The 12,754-nt window shown below is 43.9% G+C and overlaps 1 long non-coding RNA gene across 1 annotated transcript; it reads left to right on the forward strand.

The window, feature by feature from the left end:
- Positions 1-1,812: 1,812 nt before the first annotated feature.
- Positions 1,813-12,104, forward strand: LOC311607774. The gene is made up of 3 exons (XR_014782735.1): positions 1,813-1,942; positions 3,154-3,262; positions 12,031-12,104. It is a non-coding gene; the product is annotated as an uncharacterized lncRNA (long non-coding RNA).
- The last annotated feature ends 650 nt before the right edge of the window (positions 12,105-12,754 follow it).

Raw genomic sequence — 12,754 nt, forward strand, 5'->3', positions numbered from 1 at the left:
CCAAGTAGACCCTGCTTTTGTTTTCCTGCCCTTATATATTTTTATTGATATATGTCAATGTCTTTGTTATACAGGTTTTCTTAAGAAACATTAAAGCAACCACTAAAAATTATAATAAATGTGACAAGGTCCTACTAAATAAGCCAAACCTGATCATAATGCTTCAGCTGAAAAAAAAATTATCCCAGGTATCATTTTTCCCTCTTCACCTCCCTTCCTGCATCTCTTTCATTTTCTTTTCCTTTCTTGCCAACTTAACTTCCTTTCCTTCTCTTTTTCTTTTTTAAAAATTAATTTATTCAGATTACAACTCAATTGTTATCCCATCACTTGTATCCTCCTGTTCCTCCTTCCCTCCCACTTTCACCCCATTCCCCTCTCCTAGGTCTATGACCGAGGGGGACCTCCTCCCTCACTTTATGGTCACAGGCTATCAAGTTTCATCTTGGTAGCCTGCTTATCCTTTCTCTGAGTGCCACCAGAGCTCCCCACCAAGGGGAAGTGGGGCACCAGAGTTCATGTCAGAGTTAGTCCCTTCTCTCCACCCAACTGTGGAGAATGTCCTGTCCATTGGGTAGATCAGAGTAGGGATTCAATGTTTACTACTTGAAAGACCCAGCTATTTCACTCCTTGGAATAAACCCAGAAAATGCTCCACCACACAACAGGGACATATGCTCAGCCATGTTCATAGCAGCCTTATTCATAATAGGCAGAACCTGGAAACAGCCTAAATGCCCCTCAGTTGAAGAATGGATAAAGAAACTGTGGTACATTTACACTATGGAATACTACTCAGCTATAAAAAACAAGGAAATTCCAAAATTTGTGGACAAATGGATGGCACTAGAAACAATCATATTGAGTGAGTTAACACAGAAGCAGAGACTCACATGGTATATACTCACTTGTAACTGAGCACTAGCCCAAAAGGCATGTCCCATGTAAGTCTTCACTTACCAGGAGATTGGGATAGATGTGAGGACATCACACTGGGACTCTTGGTAAGAGAAATATAGGAGATGGGGAAATAGATCCAGAGGATCTTAGAAACCTATAAGAAGAACATCGTAATGGGTGAATCAGGGCCCGGGGTGGGGGTGGGGGTCTGTTCAAACTATTGGACTCCGTTTTTGACTTTTCATTCCTTTGAAGGGAAGTTCATCTGATCATGATGACAGAGACTAGAGAGAATGACAGGCCATAATATGCCTCTCTGAGACCAACTGACAAACTAGCCCACATTCCATTGGCTAAGGAATCACGTGGCAAGCCCTAAGAAGTGGCCTTGTGCAGAAGGAACAGTGAAGGTTGTGGATACAGAAGGGTAAACCATCGGGACTGATAATTTGATCTATTGTATTAACTGACCTGCTGACCAAGTAGCAGGAGGGAGAGGGCAAAGCCCTTTGCAGGCCACTGTGAGGTAGGCGGAATTTGAGGGCCTTTATTTTTCCTCTTTGTGAAAGTGGCCATTAAAGTTAAAAACCTCATTTTTGTAATAGAATGCACACAACAGTACACATATTGACTTATGTTTTTAGTCAATATCAAGATTTATTGTCCCCAGAGTTAAATAAATCGTGATATTGACCTCATCATAAGCCAATATCTGCCTAATGCATTTTTTAAAAAGTATTTTGTATTCATTTATATTAATAGGACAGAAGACATCATTCACAGTGTTACTTTGTTATCTCTTTCTTGCTCTTTCTTCATTGCGGGTTTTCTCAGGACTCCTGGTAATTAGCATAAGGTTTAATGTAAGAGTAATTATATCTTGGGAAAGAGTCAGTGTGAGTACCAGACAGCAGGAGAGAAGGGAGCAGAGGGAAGCTAAGAGAAGATGTTCCTGATGGTGGAAAGGCAATGGAATCCTATTTTTCTGGGCACCTCTCTGATGCTCCCACAAGCATTCATTTGTGTCAATGGGGAGTTGGAGGTGAGAAGCAAGGTTATGATTTTTCAGCTGTCCCTCAGCTCTTTTTTTTTTTCTTTTCTGGGTTTCCATACTGTTCTGTTCTTGACTTCTTTGTCCCTTTCTTTTCTCTCTTTCTTATCCTCTGCTTATTTTGTAGCTGGCATTTACATTTTCTGGAGGAGTGGAAAAATATTTCTTTAATACTGAATTCCATTTATCTCCATAAATTGGTTAGGGTATATGATCTAAAGGACTCAGCTGTTTTTAAAATAGGTTTATTCCTTCCCTTGAAGATTATTTCCACACAGTGTGGACGAGTTAGAAGGAGACTCATTTTGTCGATCTCTGCCCGAGCCTTGCATTTGCAGGGGATCATTTCAGATGTGGGTTTTTTTTTTTCAACAAAGAAATTAAATTTATATGTATCACCTAAATTATTTCGAATTCATGGTTCAGCAAAGAGTGCAGATCCTAACGAAATATATGGCTTGCGTGGACCTGCCCACTTCTCATCCTAACACAGTAGTTCTGTTTCCAGTGTTAACTAGCAGGGAGGGAGGTGAGGTGGCTGGAGTGGGGGGGAGGGTTTGGGTTGGGGGGTGGGGGTGGGGGGGTGGGGGGGCAGGGGGGGAGGAAGCTTTGTGAGGAACTTTCCCTTGTTTGTAGGGGGCTGTGTTCAGTGCGGATTTGCCACCCCCACCACCTCACAGTGAGGTAATTGAGAGAGGTTCTTTTCATTCTCCTCTCTCTGCAAACAACAGGAGACCCCATCTCCCAAGAGTGATTAAAAGGAGATAACTCCTTGGTAGCCCAGTCTTTTTCTGTCAAATGCCACCACTGTCCCAGGCTCAGGACCCTATCCCCTACCCTACCTGTAGTATGGTTTGGTGTTTTTTTTTTTTAGTTTTTTTTTGTTTTTGTTTGTGTGTGAGTGTGTGTGTTTGTGTGTGTGTATATGTGTGTGTGTGTGTGTGTGTGTGTGTGTGTGTGTGTGTGTGTGTGTGTGTGCATGTAATCCACCCTTGATTTAGGTTAGTGTTCATTCTTCTTGTTTTGATATGTATCTCTACCTCAGACTGGAAACTACAGCAGGCAAAGAGCAGAGGTTCCCCACTCTTTTTAGAAAGGGAACAGGAAAATAAGAAGCTATGACTGTCACGGACAACGCTGACTGCCACTAACATTTGTTTTGAACAAATAAACTCATTTATTTTTTTCCCCAATATCCTTAGCAGATGGAGTCCCTTTCTTACAGAGGAGAAAACCAGGCACAGAGAAGTCAAGCAACTGGTTGAATCTCAAGACTGACCAGCTCTGGAAACCAGATATCCAACTCCTGAGGTCCTCACACTAATCTCGGGGTTTCAGCAGTGAGATCGGGCTTTGCCTTTCTTATCTTAAACTGAAGGAGACTAAAATAAAGGCTGCACTCCCTATCCATGTGTGGGATGGATTAGGTAGGGGACAAAGAAAGGCTGGGAGAAGGAAGCGAGAGGTGGGTTTTATAACATCGCTTGTAGCTCTTTCCTTACCAGACTGAGGTGGAATGCTTAGATACCACAGCTCCTGACTTTCGGGGCACACTAAAGAGGCAGATGTTGAAGGTGTCCCCCTAGGTAGCTGCTATAGTAGGTAGGACTGTTCCATGCCCCGGTGTTGTCCTATCCCAGGCTGGGTGCTGCTCCATGACATCAGCTTGGCTGAGCAAGGTGGTAGAGGCCAGCTGTTCTGACCTTGTCTGAGCTGGTAGTGTGGAGCCTCTCTGAGGTCAGAGCATGGAGGCAGCTTTCAGCCCACACTGTGCTTTCATAGGGTTTGATGGGTGATGTGCATTCCTTCACAAAAGCAAACTATCATCATCTGGTCATGCTGCATGGGGCTAAACACCACAGCTTCCCATTAGGGCTTCTGTGGTTGAGATGTATCCATTTTACCCGTCAACTCAAGAGGATAATAAGTCTGATGGGAAAAGAGAGAAAGACGTATGGGCCCCAGTGAGCTTTTTGGATCTTTCTTGGTTCTAAGTTCTGAAAGTCCTCCCCTCTGCTTCTCACCCCTCCTTGCTATTTTTTTTTCCATTTAGCTCTTTTTGTCTTCTTCTCCTCAGCATCCTCCTTTCTTTCCATTTGTCCTCTCTTCCCCTCGTCTCTTCCTTTATCTCTTCTCTTTGGCTCCTCCTCCAGAAGTTGGGACAATTGCACATCTAATGTCTGTAGAGAAGCCAGACTCCTGTTCACAGCTGGCAAGCAGATGTTTCCCTGTATGTTAATCGCAGAAGTGCAGACTAGAAAGATTGGCTCAGGGACAGCCTCCAAAGGGCAAATTATTCCTTACCCAGATCTAGACGGCCACCATTAGCATCTTTGACTTTAAGCCGTAATGACTAAAGTCCATGGTGGGAGGTGTGGGAAATGCCCTGGAGCAGCTACGATCCTTCAGCTTGCTGAGTCAGTTTGCTTCTGGAAAGAGGAATCTCTTGACTCTGCCATGTGTGGTTTCTTTCTTAGGAGGGTGACAGTGGGGACACTTTGGTGTGAAGGAGCTGGTCAAAGCACTTTCTCTTCCTTAGGCAATATTTTAAAGCTGGCTGGTTTCCTGTGTCTTACTGACTTGTCATTTTTGATTCATATTTAGTCTAAATTTCTTTGGTTCCAGGTGAGACTCTTATATTTTTCTCTCCATTTATTTCTATAGGTGTAATTTCTCTCTTTCTCTCTTTCTTTCTCCTTCTTTCCTTCCTTCCTTCGCTCCTTCCTTCCTTTTATTTTTTTTCTTTTTCTTTTTGGAAACAGAGCCTTGCTATGTATTATATCCCAGGCTAGCTTCCAGCTCTTCACCCTCCATCCTAAGATAAAGAATGCCCACCTCTCTGACAAATATCTAATAAGATAAAGCATGCAAATTGTTCTGCACATTGCATGGCACATAATAACCACTCGATAAATACGGGGTAGTTCTTTGATCAACATGTGTCCGCCATGGGATGTGAGTATAGTTTGGTATAACAAGCATTCAATTAATAGTGAATGGCCCAAATGTGATGCTTCTATTTAGATAACAGGGAAGAGCTGTAATGACCTTCCTTTAATGTACTGGCTTAACTCACACGGTGTGGTTGTCTCACGGAGGGGATCAGTCCTCAGGCCAGAGCGGCAGCGGGTCAGCTTCTGTCTTCCTTTCCTACCCGCGTTTCAGGAGGATAGTCAACACAGTGCATTCTCAACTGAGATGAAGCTAGCACTTTCTCAGGCCTGCTTCTACTCTGCCCCTTGGAGAAATATCAATCTTGTCTCTAACCTTTTGCCGTAGTCCACTCTGAGTTTTAAGTCATGAATGTTTTCACGTCAAGTTCAACCCTGAGAATTGTAAAGCGGCTTTGGCTGAGATGATAAACCAGCCTTGCACGGCTAAGCCTGATATCCCAGCTGGAGAAAGCAAGCTGGAAACACAAGAGAGGCCAATAAAAAGCTTTCTTTGGCACGAACTAGCATATTATCATTATGTTTCCTCTAAATTGAATCACCTAAATAAAGAATGATAGGAATATTGGAAGAAATACATATATTTTTAAAAAAAGTTATAATGAGCTCTTTTGTGAGAGAATGTTTACAGTGCCGTTAATTTTCAGCCTGCAGATGCGTCCAGAAAGCAGCTTATTCACTAAGGGGGTGAGAATGCGTGCAAGGTTCTGAGAAGCCACTGCCACAAATAGTCTGTAGACTTGCCACTCTTTTTCTAGGCATCTGTTTCTGGCTAGGAGCACACTGAGAAACAAGAGCATGTACCAACTATCTGATATAAACGATAGACAATAGCACTTGGAGGCAATGTCCTGTCTGTAATTTTTTTAAAAAAAATTTATTTATGTATGTGTTTATGTGTCTGTGCGAGTATATTGCTGTTTGTGTTTGGATGCCCTGGAGACAGAAGAGGGCGTTGGCTCTTTTGATCTGGAGTTACGGGTGGCTGTGAGCTGCCTCGCAAGGGTGCTGTGAACCAAATGTGGGTCCCCGGGCGAGCAGTGAGCACTCCTTCACCACCGAGCCGCCTCCCTAACCTCCTCCCCGTGTTTTTAATTCCAAAAGATCTTCAAAGGGTGATGGCTCCTGAGGTGGCAACCATGGTGGTGCAGAGGGATGGTCACGTGTATCTGACTCACTTTCACTGTGGTTGTGGTGGCTTCTGTCAGACGATAACCTTTTGACAAAGACTGAGCAAAGTTTACATTCAAGAAAAGAGTGGATGGGAAAAGGCAGTGGCTAGAGCTGGTGACCAGTGGGAGGAGAACATCCTGAAGTCACGTGAGAGCAGCATTGACCTTCATAGGGGAGCACACAAGGATAGTTGGTTCAGATTAAATGACGTAATGTATACAGATAGCCAAGGCCTGTGACTTATATACAGTTGGCACTCAGTTGATTTTATTCGTTATTAATAGCTAAGTATTGGCAGACCGCATTGGGCCTGTGAGCATCAGAGTGAAAGATTCTGCCTTGTGCATCAGAAAACGCCTCTCAGGTGGCTACATGAGGTCTAAAAAGATGCTGATGCGGGCAGCATAGGAAGAAAAGGGAAGGTATGGTCAGATAAGAGGGGTCTGTCGGGGTAAGTGCAGAGTTCTCGCTGACAGATTACAAGTGAGATGTGAAGGAAAGCAAGACTTAAAATATATGGCTTTGCTTTTTTGTCTTGTCGGGTGCCTTTTGGTGCAGCTCATTCGACTAAAGGACACTTTGGGTAAGAAGTAGTGACATGGCCTTACCTAGATGAGTAACTAATTTGGCTAAGGGCCGTGTCAGGAGCCGGTGCTCTGCTTTAAATGCCGTGCTTGATTCCCTGAGGTGAGCACCACACTGCCTCCTCACAGGCACCGTGTATAACTCATAACCCTTCCTCGTTCATGGGAAGAGAGTCTAACAGGAAGAGCTAGCTGGCAAATAACTGGCCAAACAAGGGGAAGACTCAGATGCTCAGCCAGCGTGATCTAAGAGGAAGTGGGTGAATGGGAGGAGTGTAATGGAAATGCCCAGAGCAGTAAACAAACAAACAAACAAACACTGGCAGAGCTTCTTACTTCTCAACTAGTTATATCTACGTCTAGAACGGGGCACCATATCGAATGACGTCGGCTGCTTTCTGACTTGCCCGCAAGGCTTGCTGTTCAATATTTCATAAGATTGCATCAATATCTTTGAGCACTTAAAAAAAATGATATAAAACCATCTGAACGCTCAAATGCTTTCAGGAGGTCAGGCCGTTTCCTTTGTGAAGAAAGCACTAGGCAGCTGTGTTTGGGGGTGGGGTGGGTGGTGGGGGTGGTTTAGGGGAAGCGCTCCATGGAGACAGGGATCTCTGAGATGACCTCTCCAGAGAACTTCCCCTCAGCCCTGCTCTGTATGGAAGAAAGCAGTTTGAAAAGAAAAGGTGAGTTGCCGTACTGTGATTTGGGACTTATTCATAATGAATTCAAAGCATGGAGCAGCACTGTGGAGCCCTGCTCAGAGCAGTTTCTGCAAATAGGTCTTGAGTTACAGATCTTAGGGATGCTAGGCCTGTACTTGTCACTGACATGTCTGTTATCTGTAGGGTAGCTTTTTTTTTTCTCTTCTCCGAATATTTTCCCATATCATCTGTAGTGATGTATACTTGTAATTCTAGCACCTGGGAGGCAGAGGCAAGAGGCTCTGCCAGTTTGGCTCCAGCCGGGGTTATAGAGTGAGGCTCCGTCTCAAACAAAACAAAACAAGACAAATCCAAAAAGCAAAAACAAACAAACAAAAAATCCCAAACAAACAAAACCAAAAAAAAAAAAAAAAAAAACCAAACAAGCACCAAATCAGGAGTAGAAACAAAGACAAACCTTTCCCAGGATATGTTTTAATGCGATGTCTTAGCATTTAGCAATAGTATGAAACTGCACCACTTAAGTGATAAGTATCTGTAATGTAACTCAAAATAGCCCAGGCACAGGGTGCGTCAATCAGATTTTCTAATGGAAAGTCTCTTATTTTTAATCTGTTGTACTGAGGTTACAACCCTTGCTCATGACTAGACAAACATTCCATCACCGAGGCTCATTCTTAGCTTTTTAAAACTTTTTAAAAATTTTGAGAAAGAGTGTCATTGACTACCCCAGGCTGGCCTTGAACTTCCTCTGCAGCTCAGGCCAACCTTGAACATTTGATTCTGCTGCCTCAACTCCACTGAGCCCCAAGGGATGCCGAGGCAGAAGGATTACAGGCCTGCACCATCTGTCTAGATTTTCTTGACAGTTCTAAGTACAGTTTATCCGCTTTGCTGTTGGTGATGAACCAAACGAAGAAGTCACCTCCAAGTTGGCAGCTTGACTGCTGAAATTTTAATCAAAAGACAGATGAGATGAATGATAGGTTAAAAAGGTATTTTGGGGAGGTGGGTCGCGGCAGAGTACCCTTCTGGAGACCCGGGCATCCTAGCTCTCTTCTTCCTAAGAAGAGAGAATGGAGGCTGCTTATAGTTGCAGCAATCAGATGCATGGTTTTGTCTCTCGTCCCTTGCTGCCCCTCAAACGTTGTTTGTCTTGTTTCTTTGAAGGGAAACCCGAGACCTTTCTGAGCTGTTGTAGATTCACTGGCCAGATGTTCAGATGCAAGCTTTCCCAGCCAGACTGGAAGAGGCCTCATCATACTTCGGCTCCTCTCTTTCCCACTAAAGCCCACCTCAGCTGAGGCAGTGGGTGGTCCTCACAGTTCTCGCATTGTTTAGGAACGGCTTGCCTAGGCACATGGAGCCAGAGTCACTGCTACACTCTGCTTTGGAGGGTCTCTGTCAAACTGTTGCCAGAAACGGAATGTTTTAACACAATTTTGTGCGAACGTGAGCATCCATTTTGCAAGACCGCTGATGAGGATTTGTGCCCCTGCTCTTCTGAGGGGAAGCCTTTTCTGGAACACATAATAGTACGCTCTTTCCCCCAGTCCTTCTCCAATGGAGCACTAGCTCTTTTAACTTTGGTCTGAGGTGGGTGGGGGTGGGGATCTAATATGCTGTAAAGTAGGATGTTTTTCAAAACTAGAAACACTTCAAAACAAGTTTAAATATAAATGAAATTGGTTTCCAAGTGTCTTGTTAAAAATGCAGATGTTTTATATTTATTATATCATTTTTTGTTTTATCACCTTGCAAAATTTTACAGCGTGGAATTTTATTTAATGTGGTGGCATTTTGAACAGCAATATTAGACAGATGTATTTGCTTAATATTTGGGGATTTTTTTTTCCTTTTTGGCAGGATATTAAAACCAAAACTAATGTAACTTAGTGTTTTGGGAAATGTGGAGGAGGCATTTTGCTTATTGAAAACAACAACCATCTTCCCTCCAAATGCACCCCTCAGAAAGTAAGCTTTATTGCTTAGATAAGTGATTAAATGCGCTCAGGATGCCAGAAGTTCAAATGCAGCCACTTAAAGGCAGACTTGGCTCCTGAAGTGCAGGGCCCGTGTCTTCTGACTTTTACTATATGGTGCCAGCCATAGCCTAATAAATCGTCCTGTTGATCCTGATGTTTTTGCTGGCTTAGGATTTTCTGAGGACTTTTGGCATAGATACAAAACACAGGCAGCCGAGAGATGGCATTTTTCTTAGGCGCGGCATAAGGAAGCCAAATTCTATTGCCCCCACTTCCTCTTGTGCATCTGAGCCCCTCCTTCATAATCTTTTAATTTGATTTTAAAGATACCCCACTGGTACCCCTAATGAGCTACCTGCTGGATGTTCATAAATGAAAAATGCCAGCTTACTTTTTTCTTTTTGGTAAAAGTTTCTTGTTTTGTTTTTGTTTTTGTTTGTTTGTTTTTGTTTTGTTTTGTCTTGTTTTCAACAGGCATGGGCAGGCTTGCAGCTTGCTCTGAACCAAACCGCAGACTCACACCCTGCGGGTCACATCAAAATCCCCTATTAATTAAACAGGAATTGCATCTGAAATACATCACTCAGCCAAAGAAACCCACTGTGGCATTCTTTCTAAAGATGTTTGCAGTAATTAATGAAACATTTGGTGACTGGTGACATTTTTTTTTTGATAACTCTTAAAGTGCCAGAAAATGCTAAAATGGAAATGATTTCTGGATTGTAGAGCAAGCTGTCCAATGAATGAGAGAATGACTCATAATTTTTTAAAAATTAGGGATCTTTTTAAAAAACCTGTATTTTAAGGGCTATTGAATGGGTAGGATGGGTAGAAATTCAGAGATTTGGCTAACACGCAGCCCACCTAAGCTAGCTTGGGGGCTATTTTGCAAATGGGATCTTATTGGACTGTAGGTACACCTATTAGCTATTGATTTACACCCCATGGCTGACTTCCCCTTTAGTAGACAAACGGAGCAGTCGCCATAGATGTGTCATAGCAGAGTCCACGAAGCCTAAAATATGTATTGTTTGAGTCCAAACGGAATTCCCCAGCTGTGGTGCAGGTTAGGAACCCTCAAGCCTTTGCTGTGTAAGTCAGGAAATCAGATGTGGTCACCATGGGACAGTCTGAGGCTGAGGAACGGTACGCATGTGTGAAAACATGTAACAATGCATAATATGTAATTTACGGTAGAGATATTACTTACACATACATATACACGACTTAAGCATCACTGCTCTTTATTCTTTGACCCACTCAACAGTAAAAGAAATCAAACAGACAGGCATTTTTCCTACTGGAATCAGATTTTGTCTCAGAACCCTAGTCAACATTTTCTAGGCAGTCATCGCCCAAGTATATGGGCGTCATGAAAGAAAACCGTGTGCCCATTTTCACAGCATAGGCCTCCGGTCTCAGCTGTCTCTAATCCAGCCCAAATTAAAACTTTATTCACTCGCAAGTCTGACGTGTGCAGTGGAATTCCTGTGAGGGTTTGTGAACCTGCAAGAGCACCGAGGGGTATACATCGTCCCCTACCCCACTGAGAAAATAAAGAGTCCTATGCTTGCCTCTGTTCAATAAACGTCTCTTGCAGATCAGCTCATTAAGTTCTATCCTAGGCACCAAGAATTCAGTGGGGCAAATAAGACATAGCAAGGCCCACCATCCTTCCTGGAGCAAAAAGGCTAGAGTATGGGGACAATTGAGATGTGTGAGGTAGTGCTCACAGCCACAAACACCGTAATGAGGTGACAGTATGACGTCTGGTCAGGGCTGAAGGAGGACCAAGGAAGACCCTCCCACGGACATGATCTTGACTGGGGCCCTGTCTTCTTTCGGTTTTGTTCTTGTGAAGTTATTTATAACCTATGTTTTCTTGGGTATAGTTGACTTCCTTGCATTGGAGTTTTCCTTCTAGCGTCTTCTGTAGGATTTCTGTAAGACTGGGTTGGCGCGTAGATATTATTTACATTTGGTTTGGTCATGGAATATCTTGTTTTCTCCATATATGGTGATTGAAAGCCTTGATGGGTACAGTAGCCTGGGCTTACATCCAGGCTTCATGTGGGTCCACTAGTAAGTTTTGCAGTGAAGACAGAACAAGGTAAATGCTGGCTGCACTGAGGAGCATCTGGGCTGCATCCCTGGCTGCCCTGGGGGAAGGGCAGGGATGCCACAGGGGAAGGGGGTCAGCTTCTAAGGCCATGGTGTGAAGCCTGGCAGCTGAAAGTCCTTTCCCAAGGCATGTCCCTCTGCTCCGACCTACCCCCGTGGAGAGAAAAAAGTGATTCTAAGCAACTTATAGAGGAAAGGTGGCAGCAAGCACTCTCATAAATGGAATGACAGCCAGAATGATGATGGGACAGCTGTGACTGGCCCCAAACCCCGACTTCCTTTCTTTGTTTTCTCAACATGGTTTCCATCTCTTACTGCAGAGTCAGTTCTGAGGTATCATGTGATAAAAATTCTCTCCAACACCCAGGGTGGGGGTGCTTGGTGCTGGACTTGGTGCTTTACCTCATAAGAACAGAGAAAGGGAACCCTGGTGAGGTGATGGCAGGGGTGGGGGTGGGAATGGGGCAAGGACAGTCAGGGGAGTGTCTCTCACGGCATCATGCCAACCAGTGTGGCTATGATCTATGATGGGCTGCACAGGTATTCATCAATGTCATAGTCTTTCCCCAGACTTATAACTCAGTCTTTCCCATCACTCAGGTGTCTGGATCAGGAGTTCAAGTCCAGCCTGTGCTACATAGTAACCTCCATGTACTCGTCAGAGAAACTTAAACTGAGTGCCATCCTACAAAACCCTGGACCAGCTCTCAGCAATGTGCCACGGTCTTCAAAAGCCAATGAAGACTAAGGAACGGACTCTTGATGGTAGAATAAGGAAGTGATTAAATGAGATGCTATATCTTGTTTCAGATCTTGGACTAGAAAAGCGGCAATACATTGAAAACTGGTAATATCCAAATAAAGTCTTGTAAAACTAGTAAATCAAATGTAATGTCTCATACATTTTCTTCCTTCTACTAAGTTGTGGGGTGCCTTGGGGGTGACCCTAGACCCATGGTTGAACTCGATACAACAGCTCTGGCCAGCCCAGTTTCTGTGGGCTGACCTCAGGACAGTGCCCACCCCCTGCAGACAGGGTTGAGTATCCTAAGTGTGGCATGCTATAGGACTTCTCCTCCCCTGCCATGTTCTGCCTTCTGAACAATGTGAGAGCAGGCAAAAAGCATTAATTAATGCCTGGGGCCTGAGGGAATTCAACATCTTTCAGACTTTTTAGTAAATATGGTTGATAGACACAGCCCTAATTAGCCTATTGAGTGCGCTAGTCTGATCTTTCTCCAGTGTGGGCCCTTATATTTTCTTTTCCTCCTCCTCTTCCTCCTCCTCTTCCTCTTCCTCCCCATCTCTTCCTCCTCTTCCTCCT

Source organism: Acomys minous, assembly GCF_964271855.1.
Source record: "Acomys minous genome assembly, chromosome: 10".
Classification (NCBI taxonomy): domain Eukaryota; kingdom Metazoa; phylum Chordata; class Mammalia; order Rodentia; family Muridae; genus Acomys; species Acomys minous.